Raw genomic sequence first — 17560 nt, 5'->3', positions numbered from 1 at the left:
AAGAAATAAGTGTTATAAGCGTATTTAGTGATGTTTAGTGAATGAGGAGTAACAGCTGTACACAAGTATTTACCTGAACATTAGTTCAAGTGACGAATAAAATTGTAATAGATTTTCGAGAGTGAAAAAATTCGAAAAAATGTAATTTATATGGGATTGACCAACTCATTAACAGTGTTGTTCATTATGTACTTCCTTAAATACATAATGGCAATCTAAATTTCTATTAGGATGTTAGCATACGCTGACATTCAAATATCTGTGTGAGAAAAATAAAAGATATTGAAAAATTTTGTTTAATAATTGATGAATAAAGTTTTTGTTTGAAGTAGAGAAAATTAATGCAGTATAGTTAAAAGAAAATAGTATCTTACCCAAGTTAATATGCAAAGACATTATAGGGAGATTCTTACAATTAGTGAGATAAATCAAATATTTTTACATTAGAATTAAATTAAAGAAGTAATTTAGAGAAAAATCCAAAACAACAAAACTGTCACTTTTAGATGCCATGAATCAACACGTGTTTAGAAAGTTGAAGAGTGATAGACCAAAAGGTGATAAGGGACATTTTTACGAAAATGAGTTTATTGGACCCAAAATTACATAAATCAATTACACATTCTGCTAAAGGTATTTGCTTAAAAGGGCATTTTTTTATGGTAATAAAAAGTTGGTATGCGGCAGAGTGTCAAGGCACATGCTGTACTTGACCCATTTCTTAACAATTAAAATTTAAAAAATCAAATGTTTTAAACTAAAACACCAGTGTTATATTTTTTCAAGTCATGTCAAATTTAATATAAAAATAATGACATATAATTACTGCTAAGTGCAAAAAGCATAAAAATTTAATTTCCTTCGAACTGAATAACTTTTTTGGATCAACATTGTTTAATTTTCATTTCCTCTAAACCAGCTAACTTTTTCTGATCAAACTTTTTTGGCCTCAAATCAGTAATGCTTTAGTTCGAGAGTGCACTTTTGTTTTGTCTTTAAAAGGTGATTTCGATTTTACAGAATTTTTTACGCTCTCATGTAAAGTTGCTAAGATATCCTTTAGCATTTTTTGGACTGCCACCCTTCAGTTGTGATTTGTTGGTATGATCTAAAATATAATAATATAATATACTTGACTCAGTACTCGCGGACTGCGGCCCTACCAAGAAGACTGTCGCAACCTATATCGTTCTGCTCCCCTGAGAAACTGTGTGAGCTAGCAATTCTAGGAAGACCGAGAACGGGGGGACTGAAGGTGAGAGTTTCTTGTATGTCGCAAATTAAATTTTTTTTGTACTATGTTAATTTTTTAAATAAATAAAAAAATAGGATTAAAGTGTGTAAATAGCTCTTTTTTAAAACCTTATAAAAATTTAAATCAAGTTATTAAAAAGCAAGTAATATGCTTTTGAAACTACCTATGCACGTCTTGGGGTGGAAAGTTTAACCTTCCCACCACTTGGAGAATGGTGGTAATCCTGTTCTATGTGGATTAAGTACCTTTTGGTTATTATCTGCAAAATTGATCTTCTTTAACTTAAGACCAGTAGTTTAGTATCGAAAAAAGGCTCTACATTTTAAGCATCCTTAGACAAAAGCTACAAACATGCGAGTCACAAAAAGACTTTGCCTCCTTAGTGCAGCTGAAACTTTATATAACAAAAGTATAGTATATATGTTTTTTTCTATGAAAGTATTTCTCATGTTTGAGTTTAGGCCAAAGCGGCGATTAGCACGGCCATGAAGAATAGATAAAAGGAGTTCAAAGTACAATAATGAAAAATGAGCATGTTTCTTCACGAAGAACATGCGCCAAAACATATTAAGCATGGCAGAAACATTACCTCAAAGTAAATTCAACGGAATGAAACAATTATTTAATAAATTTTGGAGCCATATATTAAATAATAATTTGGAAGTAAGCGAATAAAACATGATAAGTAGATTCGAAATGGTTAATTAATAATTATAGAAATGCTGTTTAGAAAAGAGATTCTCACAGAGGAAACTATCTATTTTGATACCCAATATTATCGAATTACTGAAACTATTAGCTTCTGGTCAACATTGGTGTCGCACCAAATAATTCTGCTAATATTCTATTTTTCTGACTAGAGCTCGATCTGATTTTCGGCATACAAGTTGCGGGGGTGCCGATCTCGCGTGTGCTCAGTTGGTGCAATTGTATTTCATCTGATTATGTGTAAAAACCGTGTTTGAAGTGGGTGTTTGCAGTGCCTCTCCGTACTATCTCTCCAATAAACATCCCTCAGAACAAAATGATATCCTTGGCATATACCTAGGATATCTCGACAATATATAGGATATCCTGAAAAGTATCCCAAAAATCTCCCGGGTTATCCTCGGCATATTCCAAGGATATCGATATTTCCGCCCCGTAGGATATCCACTTAATGTGCTGTGTGGGATATACACAATTTTGGCAATGGAATCCAATATTTCTGAAATTCATATTTATTAAAGTATGTTGTATGCCTGAAAACAATCAGCTTTACAAACATCAGTTTGAAAAAAAACCACTTTGTACAAATCTCAAATGTTTAGTCTGGGATCCGAAGAGGAGAGTGAGCATCCATTTTAGGTCCTGATGATTTGATGATTGATTCTTGTCCAGAATTTTCTACTGATTCCGAATATATCGGGTGCACGTAGCGAATTCCGGGTCGTTTTGTTGTTATTTCACATTCTATGTGTTTAGATAAAAAATGACATCTCTGGAAATTATGAAAGTTTAGAAAATATTTTTCCATACCCATTTAAAGAAGTGAGATATGCACAAATTTTGTTAATAATTTATGTTGATACAATTGATAGTTTTCATATCATACAGAACTAGCTGAGGCAGATTTTTTTTTTGAATTTTTGTGGTTGCGGTTTAGATTGAAAGCCTGCCGCTTCCGAGACCCCCCTCGCTGTCTGCCCATTCAATGCTCTTACTAACACTCGTCCACACAGACGTGAAAACTTTGTATTTATTTAGAATTTTGTCAAAACTAAACTAATAGCCTGATTGAAAAAATTTCAAAAACAACTGTATTTTCTTAGTTCTGTATGATTCCAGAAAAAAATTAATCAATGATAAAAAATGTACTGTAGAAATGGTTTTTTATTATTATGACAATTTTTATCAAAACACATAAAATGTCAAATAACAAAACGACCCGGAATTCGCTATGTGTACCCGATATATTCGGAATCAGGAGAACATTCTGCATAAGAATCAATCATCAAATTATCAGGACCTAAAATGGATGCTCAAGTGCTCTTGGAACCCAGACTAATTCGGTTTCTTTCAAAATCCTATCTAATTAAGTCACTTTCTAAAAATTTTTAAATTGGCTGTTATTGTACCTATAGAATCTAATTTTCGCAGTTTAGAGATCGCACTTTTCAAGGGCAAAATCAGTTTTTATGATAAAAAAATATTTAAGCTAATATGTACCGTGTTGGTTTGTATAATATAAATGAAAATTTATTATAATTTGGCACGAATATTCGAGATATTTTTGATTTTTGTTAAAGTGTCACTTATTACTATGCGACAGTTTTCGCACACTGACAGTCATGATGGAATTCACACGAAAGTGACTTTACAGGCGACTTTACAATTATTGTATTTTATAATATTGTACTTTGTATCAAATCTCCGGAAAATACCTAATACTGTTAAGTTATTTCTTATTTTATTGTTACGATTGAATATAAATATAATCGGCAGTAGATATATTTAAATTTCCAGTAATATACTAACTTATAGAATTGGGATATCTTAGGAACATCCTTGCCATATCAATTTAGGACATTAATGGGATATCCTAAGGATATTCTGAGATATCCTTGGGACATTCCAGGGATATCGAGATTTCCGCTCTGTAGGATATTATTTTCGATATCCCTAGGATCTCCTGGGATATGCCCAGGATATCCTAGGAGATAAATGGGATATCCCGCCGATATCTCATGCTGTGAGAGATTAGTCGCTCACGCAAAATCAGCTGACAGTAAACTGCCGTATTGTGTGAAAATTACGTCAAGTTACGTACGGAGGAAGTTTTTCTCCTCCGGAGAGTGCATGTACAAAAAGGATAATATTGCATAAGCTCAAGGACACTGAACCTCTTAACGCTGACCTTATGCTGTCCGTTCGCGAGGTACTTTCCAAGGCCAAGGTGGAGTCGGTTGTAGTGGAATCATTCACCAGTTTAGGGAAAAAATCAGGTTCTAGACCCATCTTTATCAGGCTAGGCTCGCCATCACAAAGGTCTCGAGTTTTTGAAAGGGGTAAGGACTTTTCGAGTATCGGCCTTTCGGTGATAAGCGAAAGGTCAAAGATAGAGAGACAACTGAGAAATAGTCTCAGGGAAACGAAGAGGAAACTGTTACAACGGGGAAGGATTTAATTTACAACGGAAAAACCTTATCCAAGGACGACATTCACGCGATGGGTACAGGCTCTCCTCCTAGCGCGACGGAGACATTTCTCGACGCGAGGAATACCGTCAAGAAACGGAGAGGAAAACCGCCGAAATGAGATGGGTCTGATTCAGCTTCCTCATTTGGAGCAGGCCAAATAATCAGGACTGGCTCAATCATAGACTTTCTCTGGAAACTCTCGTGGGTTAACTAACCTGCGAGACATCTCAACGGCTAGTTTAGACAGTAACATGCTTTGCATATGTGAAACGTGGCTTCTGTAGTCTTCTCCTTTTGGCTTCCTTATCATGAATGCTTCTTATCAAACGCAACAAAAGTAAATAGATTTGGTAGAGCAAATGGTGGTTAAATGATATTTGTAAACCAAAAACGGTATGCTTGTGAAGCCCTTGATATATCTCCTAAGTCGATCTTTGTAAAGTGCGCCTTTGCTTTATTACAATTTATAGTCGGCTTGATATATTTCAAACCGGAGCTGGAGAGAGAGAGTTAATTTGCGAAAGCTTAGAGTCATTACTTGCGCGGCTAGAGGATTTATATCCTTTTATTCGTGTAATTCTGGGTGGGGATTTTAACGCGCGTATTGGTAATCTGAACCAGGTACCTTGTGAAGCGTTCCCAGAGAGGGTAAATGCATTTGTGGAAAGATCCATGTTGGATGGTGACGTGTGTAGAAGGGGTCTTGCTTTAGTTGAATGTTTGAAAGTGCATGAATTTGCTTTCCTCAATAGCAGATCAGTGGTGACTGGCCGGCAAGCTACACTCGCTTGTCCTGCGGGAGTGGGAGTACTATTGATCTCGCGGCTTACGCTCTAACTTTAATCAGTATAATTGAAGATTTGAAAATTATTCCTATTTTTATTCGCTCCGATCATCTTCCGATCTGCATAGACGTGTCAAATGTATAATTAGTAGTAGGGGGGGGGGGGGGGGGGGGGGGGGGGGGGACTGTTGAGGCGAGGAATACGAGTACGAGTGCGAAACTGATATGGAGGGAGACTAGGGGGAGATATTCCTCAATCTTGGAATACGGTCTCGATGCATACAATAAATGAGAATCTCATATTCTCTATTAAAGAAGCGGCTTCGGGTGCGGGTATTATTGCTAGAACACTTTCTTCTTTTGTGGGGAAGAAACCGTGTATGACTGAGCCTGTCTTAGCAGTAGAAAAAGGTAGAAAAACGCCTAAGCACTTGTAAAGTGTCTGGATTCGCGCAAGAGAGCACGCTTAAATATAATTTAAATGAAAAGGCGTACCTATGTCTAATGAACGATAAGAAGGAAAACTATGAGAAGGCTTTCCAGAATGCTTTTGAAGCAGCCAGGGGTTTTGTGGAATTCTGGAGGGCAGTCAACTTTTTAAAGATTAGGCCTAAATATGGAAACTATATAGACCTGTAAACGTAGCAAACATTCGTGAACCCGTTGTGCCATCCTAAAATTAAACTTGACCTTGCTTGGTCCGTGAATACATAACCTCTCCTGGATGTGTCGATTTTTAAAGCAGAAATAATTGTCGCCATACGCAAATGTAAACCGGGGAAGCTCCAGGTGAAGATAGCATTCCTCCGGAATTTTAAAGAGCGCTTCCGGATTTAGACGTGGATTACCTTGAATGTTTATTTATGAGGGTCTGGGAGAATGAGGAGGTCCCTCATAGTGAGCAAACATCGTTACGTGCATAATATTATAAAAAAAATGACAAAAAGGATCCAGCCTCATATAGAGACATTGCTGTAGTAGAAGTTATTGCTAAAATATTTACGCAGATCCTGCTGCACAGGTTGGTGGCATGGATGAATGAGTGTGAGTGTTTGCCAGAATTTTAGGCGGATTTTAGGGCGGCCACAGGTTGTATGGATCATATCTTTGTTTTAAAGTCCATCGTACAGATTCATCTCTCCACTCCTGTTCGTAAGGTTTAGGCGTGGTTTCTTTACTTCAAAAGGGCCTTCCCTTCAGTCAACCATGATCTGCTCTGGCAAAAATTATTGAGCCTAGGTGTCAGCACAAAATTTATTCGGGCACTCCAGAGGGCATCACGTCCCCAGCTGGCATGAAATGCGGAGTCCTTCAGAGTAAGCTCCTTAGCCGAGTTTCCTACATGTTAACAATCGTGGATATCGAAAATTTTTTGCTGACTCGTGGCCTCAGGATAATTTCAATCGATCACCTGAGTGAGGTTATTCTTTTGGCATATGTTGATGATATAGTTGTAAGTGCTTACTCTAGGCTTTATCTAAAGAAAAAAAGTAATGCTATTACTGAATATTACAGGTTGAATTATTTGAAAGTCAATACATCCAAGACCAAGGCCATGGTTTTTCATAGGGGTAGACCACCGTTAATGCCAAATTTTACGTTTGATGGCACTCAATTGGATATGGTCTGGAAATATATTTGCCTGAACAAGCTATATAGAAGTTCTGGTACCTTTTCTTTAGCCTACAAAAAAGTGTTACTGTCGCCAAGATAGCCGTGGGTTCATCTTTGCAAGTCCTTCGAGGGTTCAAGTCAGCCTTATATCAAGCGTCCTTTATTACGACATCACATACCCCAGGTTACGCGTTGAGACTGGAACTAGGCCGTGCTCCACTAGCATGCAACATATTAAAGAAGGTCTTAAGTTGCCTAGAGAATATTTTAAGTATGGGTGAAGAAAGGCTTCCTTAAGTCTGTTTAAAACGTCTACAGGTCCTTTCAGACTCGGGTAGTGCAGTTCCCATGTTTAATTGGGTCCTGCAGCTAAGACATCTTTTTACGTTGTGTGGAATAGAGGCCTTTTGGCGCGGATTGGACTTGGTACGCTTACAGAACAAGAATTTAATCCTCGCGAAACTTGAGGCCTATCTTAGAGATGCGCACCTATACAGGCTGAGTTAGACATCATCTCTTCAGTTGCTGCCATACCTAGAGATCATTCCCATGGGACAGCAGTGCCTTTATGGTGGATTGCCATTTAGATACGTTAGACTTCTTGCTCAGGAGCGTCTTATGGGAGACATAAGAGGTAGATTCTCATTGCGGGATCTTCTTTTTGGGTTCACTACGAGGACACTCTGCACAATCTTCAATCTGGGAGTGGAAGAGAGTCTGTTTCATTTATTGGCAGAATGCCCTATGTATGGGGATGCTACAAAGGATTGTTTTGGGTCTGCGGTAGGCCTTACAGTCTCTGGTCCTTTCTGGATTTCGCTCCTGAATTCCCCGGATAAAACAGAATTATTGCGTGTCGCTAAATACTTGTCCAGTGTACAAAAAGTTAGGGCTTTTTTTAATTTCCCCGTAATGTAAATAATTGTGTACATTGTGTTAATAGTGTAATAGAATTGGTTATTCTTTAATTCAACCCCATTGTACAGGTCTTTTCACCTAAACAAATATCGCCGCTAATATTAAGTGGCATACATGTATGTTGTGAGCTGCCGTTAAATAAATATAAATAAGTTAAGACAATTTTTAAAGCGAGATTATAAAATGATACCATTTTTTTATAAAACAAGGGTCAACAAAGATATTCTTCGAGTCTTGAATATACTAAAAAAATGCGTAATTTTCTTTTTCTTTCAAAAGATGGATTTATCATGTTTTTTCGCTTGAACTTCAATTACTTTTATCTAACAAATGTTCTGTCAAAACGCGGTCAAATTAATATGCATATGGACCGGAAATGTGTTCGATACATCTCAAAAATAAATCCATTAAAAAAAAAATTTATTTAGAGGTGGCGCAAGTCCCATGTACTGTAACACGGATTTCCCATTAAAAAGCAGCTTTTGTAAAATTTGATTAAGAATCGCCAATATTAGCTGAATCGAGTTGAAACTCAAAATTTGTCTTCCGAATTAGCCATAGAATATGAATGAAATATTACTTTTAAAATATCAAGCCCATAAGTCTGTTTTATTGGGGGTCCCAAAAGAAAGTCAGTTTCTTCAAGAAAATTGCACTTTTTATAAAATTTGCAATCAGAGTGCCGTAGTACTCAATTAATGTTAATAAAAAAATATTTTTAAACACTTTCTTATTATTGGTGACAATATTCGCTCAGAATGACAGAAAATAGCAGTTTTTCCAAAAATTTCCACTTTTTGTCCAATTTCAGTTACAGTTAGGTAAATGATTAATTAAAGTTAAGAAATTGAATGTTTCAACAATGTATAATAATAATAATTATTATTAACATTCAATTTGAATAATGCCAAAAACTTGCGGTTAAATAATTTTTAAACAAATTATCATAGCTTATAACTATTTTCTGCTTGATTAATTCTAGATAGTTTCGGTTTCTTCTAAAAATTTTAACTTTTTACTAAGCAATGTAATAAATAATGCAAATTAATCAATATAGTTGTTAAAACAATTTATTACTGTATAATGATTTGAAACCAAGTTAATCCTTTCTTTTACTGAAAATATTGATGAATTTTAAATCATAGATTTTTCTTCATGTTTTAAGATCCACATAAATTAAAATAAAATTGATCCAAAAAACATTTTTTCTAACACAGATAATTAATCAATTAAATTCCGCGTTCGAAAAATGCCTTATTCCCAACACACATTGAACAAAATTTAAGTAAATTTGATGTAACTAACTTAAATTATAAATTGATTTCAAAATTACAAAAAAACTACATTGAATTTTCAAACAAAATCTCTACCTTCAGAGATTGAAAACACTGTAGAAAATATTCAAACATTAAGTCGGGTTTTCAATTACTTAAAATATCGGTTTTCAAGAGTCATATCTGATGGCTCTATTAATAAGTTTTTTGATTCGCAAGAGTTAAGTCTCTGAGATCTAAAATACTCCAAACGAGATGATTGTATAGAAAAGTTTCTTTTATTAAGATGCAAGTCTTTAGATTTCAATATAAAAATAACTAATTATAAATTGAACAAATGTTTTAAGAATTTATCAACGCTTGAAATTTCTGATGATGTCCCGAAAATTTTTGCTTTAGGTAACAAATTTGGAGAGCCTTTAAATGTGAATAAAATTCCTATCAATAGTTTGGTTGCAAATATTGGAAATTCTATTGAAAATATTAATGAAGATTTCAAATTTAATATTCCAAAAACTGCCACTCAAATAGTCTCAAATCACAAAAATAATAATAAATTTTTATATTTCGAAAAATCTGTTCAGTTAGTTGAAAATTTTCACAAGAATCACAAAGATTTAATTTTTGTAGAGGCTAATGAAGGTAACTTAACGGTTGCACCAAATAAAATGATATTTTATGCAGGAATATTAAAACTACTATGGTTCCAGCTATAGAAAATAAATGTAATGCCATAGCTACTAGATGAGAAAATAAAAATAATAAATTTCTACTGCTGGTTCTCTCACTTACAATTCATCAAAGTATATTTCAAATATTCTAAAGCCAGTTTCTATTAATACTAGCTTGTTTGCAAAAATTAGTTGGGAACTTAAAGCCTCTTTAAAAAATATTAATGTACCAAAAATGCATTAAATAGTTTCTTTAGATGTTGTGTTTCTGTTCGACAGCATCCCAATAGATCTTTCTTTAGATTGCATTGAAGAAAAACTTGATTTAAATTATAACTTAACAAAAAATGAAATTCCGGTAGCTACCAGAACGATCATTAATGGTACTGTTTTCTCGTTTGATAATAAATTTTACAAACAAATTGCGGGTTGTCCTATGGGTTCACCTTTATCTCCAGTTGTTTTTGATTTTGTGTTAAAAGATATTGAAAAAAGAACTCCACAATTATTAAATTTCACACCGATATTGTACAAAACTTATGTTGATGACAATTTAACTATGGTTCCTACCGACAAGTTTGAAGTTTTCTTAAATACATTTAAGAGTATTGAAGAATGTATAAATTTCACATATGAATGTGAGATTAATAATGTATTAACTATCTTGATTTGCTAATTATAAAAACTACAAATGGTGATTTATTAACTAATAGGTACAAAAAACCTTCTTGGTCTGGTAGATACTTAAACTATAATTCAAAACATTTATGTTGTCACAAAAATTGATTTAATAAATGGCTTTGTAGATAGATGTGTTAAATTAAGTAATATGCAATTCAGAAAAGAATATATAAATTAATTGAAAAGAACTTTAGTATTTAATGTCTATCCACTTGAGTTACTAAACGACATTATTTCAGAACCATTCATGAGATTTACAATAACAGTTATCAAAGTAGTAAAAAATGGAGTAATAGTTATAACAGATTTAATTTGAATCTAACTTTACCTGACATTGGGAGTTTATATTAATGGTTAAGGAATTCACTTACAAAACTTAAAATCAACGTTCATTTTAAAACACAAATACTTTAGATAATTATTTGCTGAAGCATAAAGACAGTGATTCCTTTGAAAATTGATCTGGTGCTATTTATCTAATTAACTTTTTAGCTACATTTCTTACTTTTAATTTGAACTTATTTTCGCGCTTCCTCATAAGTAGTTTCAATGAAAAACCAACCGTTGTTTGTCATCGTTTATTCCGTACACTGTCTTCATGTATTTCTAACATGTCAATATTTATTCACCCTTTCTTAATTAATTAAAAGTCTCTTCAACTATTGAGACATAAAAATAATATTTTGCATCATTTTTTAAAATTGACTTAAGGAAAAAAATGTGCGGCTGCAAAATTTCCAAAATGAAATAGTTCTTAATGTTATTATTTTGTTTTTAATCGTCAAAATTAATCACAAAGAAAACACGTCTAATTGATAATAAACATATATAAAGATTAAAGAAGTCTCATACAAATAATAAATTAATTATAACATCTCACAGGACAAGGTAGATTTACTGCAATCAGGAAATGGCTTCCTCTCCTCTGTTGATAACAATTGCAGTAAATATTGTTTCTGACTTTCATCTTCAGTAAGAAGGAAGTTAAAGTCAGATATTATTTTACCAAATATCTGTTACATTTGATAAAATTCTATTCACAAAAAAAGTGACTGTTTAAAATAAGATTCTCTTTAATCTTTATTTATTATTTGTTCATAACTAAAAAAGCAAAGCAAAGTTAAAAATTTCAAAAAAAACTTCAACTTTTTTTTAAGAGAATATAATTATAAATAATAAGCAATTGTTCAAATAAGCATGCTTTTAAACTTGTAATAAATATTACCTCACTAAATGAAAAGGGAATAAAAAGTTTAAGAGTTCAGACAAAACCATAACTTTTTAGCACTTACCTAAGAGAAAATAGTTATAAACAATAATAAGTTGTTTAAACCATTGTGTTTGTTAACTTGCATTATGAATTACTTTATTAGGTAAAAAGTGTATAACAAATTAAACAATTCAGAAGAAGCCACAACTATTTAGCATTAATAAAGAAGAAATTAGTTATAAATAATAATTATTTGCTTCAATAAATATTTTTACTAAATTCAATTGATTAGTAATTCCCTCCAAGTGAAAAGTAGACAAATAGTTTAAAATTTCAGAAAAAATGGCAACTTTCTGGTATTATCAAAACTGAATATTATTATCAATAATGATAAATTGTTTGAACAAATGCAAATAATAAAGCTCATATAAAAGAAAGGATAAAAGAAGCAGCAGGAGTAATGAAACAGATAGGGGAAACAGAAAAAAGAAGGTTAAAAAATCGGAGAAAGAAAATGTGGTTATTTGATACCAGCCTTTTCCGAATCTCCAACTTTTACAGTAGAAGCTGTTGTCGCTTATGGTTCCACTTGGCGGGTGGAATTAATCCGTCGGCCGACAGGCGACATTACGATCATTCTGTTCCACAAAAGCATTGATTCATATAGAGGAAAATTAATAGTTAATTCAAAACAAAAATATTAATGATAGATATAATGCTTTCACGATGATTCATCACAATAAAAAGGAGGTGTTTCGGGTTTCAATCGTGTGTAAAAATACGAATGTTTCTGACGTTTCGTGAACACTGCAGTTTACTTCTTTACGCCTAACCTTATACTAAAGTTTCAGGTTATGTTGTTCTTATATATACTGTCTACGATGCCTTTGCATTGCCAGTGGGCTCCACCGTGGAGACTGCTTGCACCTGATTGGCCAATGAAGTCATTTTTTAAACCCGGAAGGACGGAAAGCCAAATCGCATTGGCATTTCCTATATACATTGTTCCTATTGATGTTATAAATGTATTTTAATATTTCGATTGCTTCTCTTCGTTTTCTTGGAAAAATACTGTGTGTTTTTGCGATGAGGATTGTTTTGTCAAATAAAATGTTATGTCCTGTTTCGATATGATACTCAGCCAATGTTGATTACGTGAAATATGTTAGCCTGACTTTACTTGCATGTTCCTTCCCTTGTGAAAAAGGACCAACTTAAGACTACAATGTAGCCTGGTACAGACCAGTCTTAAGGGGTCTTACACTGATCTTTTCTGGTCCCCAGAAGATCACAGTCCTTTTCTCCCCGCCGTCAGTCTGTTGATATGGACAGTTATCCTCATTTCAAAGAGAGAGAGAGAGAGATTCGAGTCTATTTGAATGCCTTAAAAGTGATCAAAGTGCCACGAAATTATATTAAATCGGTCATTCTTTTTACGACTCACATAGACTATGCTACAAGAGCAAGGGATTTTATATGCTCCAAGATCACTGACAGGTGCCTTTTTGTCTTTGGGGTTGTTTAGAAGTTGTCCTATTTTCGCAAGAGGTTTATTTCTAGTTTGGATATTATTATTGTTGAGAATTTTCCGTATTTGCTCTGTGAAAGCTTAAATGCAGGGTCAGGATGGTGGTCGTTTTTCTCTCTGTTTCTTTCGTAGGTTGTGTTGACTTCTTTTTGAGTGTATTTTCATATTGCTTTATCAATATGTTTATTTGTGTAATCGTTCTTAACAAAGATATCTTTATGTGTTATGGAGACAGCTCTGTATACAAGGAAGTTGCTGACCGATTGTTTATGAGATGGTTGGTGGTGCAAGGATGTATGTAGGAAATGTAGGTTTGAGACCGGAAAACTTGTGTAGATCATCTAAACCATATCTCCAGATAAAAATAGTGTCATCAACGCAACGGCACCAAAATTTCAGTTTAAGTTTGGATTGGTTATAGATTTTAGTTTCTAGATGTTCTATGAAGATGTTGGCTATTACAGGTCAAATTGGATATCCCATTGTTGCTCCTGAGACTTGTTGGTAGAATTTTTTATTGCAAGAGTAGTTTTGCACATGATTGAAACCTGAAACACCCCGCTTTTAATATAATAAGAATATTTCCGATTAGTTAAGTGCATGGAATTAAACATTGACATTCGAGACGAAAGCTGAGGGAGGGACAGGGAGGGGATTTAGCGAGAACGTGTTTCATGAAGGTGATAGAATTGACGAGATGAGAAGAAAGGAGGGAGTTCTTTAATGATAGAGATATGGAAGACGGGACTGTAGTAAACTATGGAGAATGGGAAAAAAGGAGGAAGGGACAATTGGTAGAAGGATGGAGGATGATTGAAAACGGAAAGAGAAAGAGGGAAGACCAGAGTAGCAAGATTTAGATTGGGAAATAGGTAATGGAAGGGATATATTGGTAAAAGAAAATAAACAGGAAGTGAAGAATTTGTGAATGTGGTAAAGATTCTAGGAGAGGATGGATTGCTGGAAGGGTGGATTATTAATTTGGATGAAGCTAGATGAGCGATTGAGAAAGAATAAAAGACTGGATGTAAAAAATAGTAAAATTGAGGTATTAGGGAAGTGAAAGAAAAAGAAAACGGAAGTCGCATAGATTAGAAGCATAAACATTTGTAATTAATGGTTATATAATAGGATACCGTTGTGTTCTCTCTCTCTCATGAACTCTCTCGCCATTGATCACTCGCTCACTCGGTTCTTATCACGATCTATAACTGAAGGGTCCGCACTGTAGACCTGTTAACTGACATTTCAGAAATTTTACATGGCGAAAAAATATTGTTCCGTGAACCTATGCTGTAGATAGCAAAATACGATTTCCGAGAATTTATTTTAAAAAATAAGTAAAATGAATTTTGCGATTTCGTTTGCTGGATATTAACTGCATATAAAAAATGTTACAGAAAATACAATAAAAATCAATTTCGAAAAAATACCAGTTAACAGGTTTAGGCCACGGACCCACAAAACAGTCAAAAGTAAGGATAAGATATATATTGTTGTTAACATTAATTAAGTATTACATGACACTAATTCGAAAATGGTAGAAAAAGGGAATTTTTTGAAGAAACCGCGACATTCTAACTCTATTCTGACAGAATATTGCTAAAAACAGTATAAAATTGTTTGAATAATTTATGAAATATATAATTATCAGTATAAAGTAGTATTTCATGTGTTTTGAAGAATTTGCATTTAAAAAAACGCAAAAAATCATAATCATCGTAAAAGCTCGCAAAACCCAATTTTTTACTTATGTGGATTTTTGATACTCTATAAAACAGACTTATGAGGGTGAAATTTAAAAAGTAATATTTCATTCATATTCTATGAATAATGCTATCATATGCAAATATTGATTTTAAACTTGATTCAGTTAACATTGATGATTCTCAATAAAATTTACAAAAACACCTTTTTATGGTATATACCTGTTAAACATCACGGGGCTTGCGCTGCCACCTCTAAATATCGTTTTTTTTTTAACAGACAAAAAATGGACTTATTTTTGTGTGAATTCGAACACTATTTCGGGCAACATGCATAGGAATTCGAGAAAAAAAATTCCGCAACATTTTTAAACCACCCAAGTGTACATCATCTACAAACGTGCTCGTTTTTCGTGAAATCAATGTACTAGTCTTCAGGATCATTTTGAATATTCTCCATGAGTACGACAAACAACATTGCGTAAGGCGCGAACATACAAGAACAACGTAAACTTTCGGGTACTTTTAAGTTCCAGAACTTAAAAGTTTTTTTTGCGACGTTCCCCACCGCTACTTTCAGTAAGGAAGACATATCTGAAAAAACGTGTAAACCGACAAGTCGTATGTGGAAAATTAAATCTTCGGTAGTAAATCTGATTTGGATTGATCGAAGTTTTCCGGAATAGATCGCGCAGTCGCGAATTAGACTGAAGATTGCGACTATGATTTTCAGGGACTGTTGCCAGTGCTCACGACTGGTGTTCTTACCCTACAAAAACATTAGAAAACTTCTAAATTGTTTTAACAGTAAATATGCAGTTTTAAATTGCATGAGATGGAAAATTACATTTTTAGTGTGAAAATTAACTTTGAAAATAAAGACCAACTTGTCGTCAGCTCGTGGGCTGAGGCTGACGTGGAATAAAATAAAATTCAGAGCTAATTTTTTTACGCGACAAAGTCTGTGTGTATGAAAACAGAACGTGACTCTACGTTTGGAAGTATTTGTGACACTTAGAAGGACCAGCTGTGTTTATCGGTTTTGTTAGGGTGACCATCCGTCTGAGTTTCCCCGGACATGTCCTCGTTTTAGGGCTTCTGTAAGTTGTCCTACAGGTTTTTTTACTATTAAACATTTCTACTATACGAAAAATATATATGTGTGCATTTGTGATATTGATCAGAATGCATCAGGTTTGACAAATACGTTTGAAAAATCTCTCCTTTATTTAATCATTTGTATTCTACTATACCCTACTTTTTCCTGGTTTCCAACTAATTTGTCCTGCTTTTTACTCGTTTTTTCTAACTTTTCTGCACTACTTTGTTATCTTTTTTAAACTTTACGTCCTGCTTGGTTCTCTTCTTTAAATAAATTTTTGTTATACTTTGTCCTTATTTTTCAAAACGTTCTATCCTACTTTTCGAAAATCAATTATGGTCAGCCTAGGTTTTGTAAATAATGAAAAATAGAGTTTTAGGGATAAAGGTAGGCGGCTCGTCAACTAGATTTTATGGTCAATCATGATGGGTTAAGCGCAGGCGTTACTGTGACTCAATACGACAGGTCGTCTGTGAGTTACGCGGATTAAGTTATAACGTAATATTATGAATATCGTGGAGGATATAGTCTGTGCAGACGTAGAAGATTCGTGAAAAATGTTTAGATGGTTCAGTAGGTGGCGAAAGTTTAGGCAGGGTGGCCACAAGGTTGATTTTTTTAATTTTCCTTACATTTCCGTGACATTTAGTCGAATTTCCCTGATAGGAAAGTATTACAAAAGCGAATAAGGTTTCAATAATGCAAGCAAAATAGTTAAACAAGCCAGAAGAATTCGCTTTACATGGCAGTATGGATTAATTAAGTAAAGGGCATGTATCCAAATTATCAATACATAAATAAATAAGCACAAATAAAAAACTAAGAATCGAATTCTATTTTTAAAGACTAGATAAATTTGAAAAATATTTATACTGATATTAAGAAGTGCTTTCAAAATAATATTAAAACATATCAATTTCTATTTTACCTGACAGCAACGTCATTTCTCTGACCCATCGATTTAAAATCCGGGTTCAGTGTGATTTTAAATAGAATAAAAGACTTCTATCAATTCCCAGCCGGTTCATAGATTTTGTGGGTTGGGTAGTCCAACTCCAGGGTGGCGAGTAAAGAAGGATTTCGAAATTCCCTGATTTTTCCCTGAATTTTCCTTGAACGAAAATTGAAATTCTCTGATCACTTCTCAATTTTTTAACAGTCTGTTAGCCTGTTACTGTGCTTATTATTATTTAATAACGGAGTCGTTCGCATAAAAAAAACTTTTTAAATATATTCTACTTGAAAATTACATTATTCTTTGGCACGAATTAGCACAGATGTAAATTTTCCAATCACAGAACAAATCGTAAAATAAAAAACACATAAAATAAAATCAGGAAGACATTTTTTGCAACACTTGAATTTCATCATTTAATGAGTCGACTTCTTTTTGAACTCCTTCTATTGCCCTGGCCCTCTTGACTTCTAGTTCCTTTACTTTCAGATTCAAAAGCCTTTTCTTAGCTGCTGCCGTATTCTGAGATTCGGCTTGTTTTCGGTGCTCCTCAGCTGCTTCTTTAAAACGAGAGTACGCACTTCGCGCTGCGAGAATGACTTCTTTGGTAACATTGAATTCTTCGACTCCACCAAGGGTAGTGACTGCGTCATAAACAGCTCTTCTCCCGACTAGAGTTTCCT

The 17560-nt window shown here is 33.8% G+C and overlaps 1 protein-coding gene across 4 annotated transcripts in view; it reads right to left on the bottom strand.

Annotated features, from left to right (window-relative positions):
- LOC117168712 (probable inactive serine/threonine-protein kinase bub1) overlaps positions 1 to 17560 on the bottom strand; it is a 244950-nt gene that overhangs the window by 55936 nt on the left and 171454 nt on the right. The gene's annotated exons all lie outside the window — the stretch shown is intronic.

Source organism: Belonocnema kinseyi, chromosome 3 (assembly GCF_010883055.1).
Source record: "Belonocnema kinseyi isolate 2016_QV_RU_SX_M_011 chromosome 3, B_treatae_v1, whole genome shotgun sequence".
Classification (NCBI taxonomy): Eukaryota; Metazoa; Arthropoda; class Insecta; order Hymenoptera; family Cynipidae; genus Belonocnema; species Belonocnema kinseyi.
Note: the sequence above shows the minus strand (reverse complement) of the source record. Positions and strands in the feature narration are given on the sequence as shown.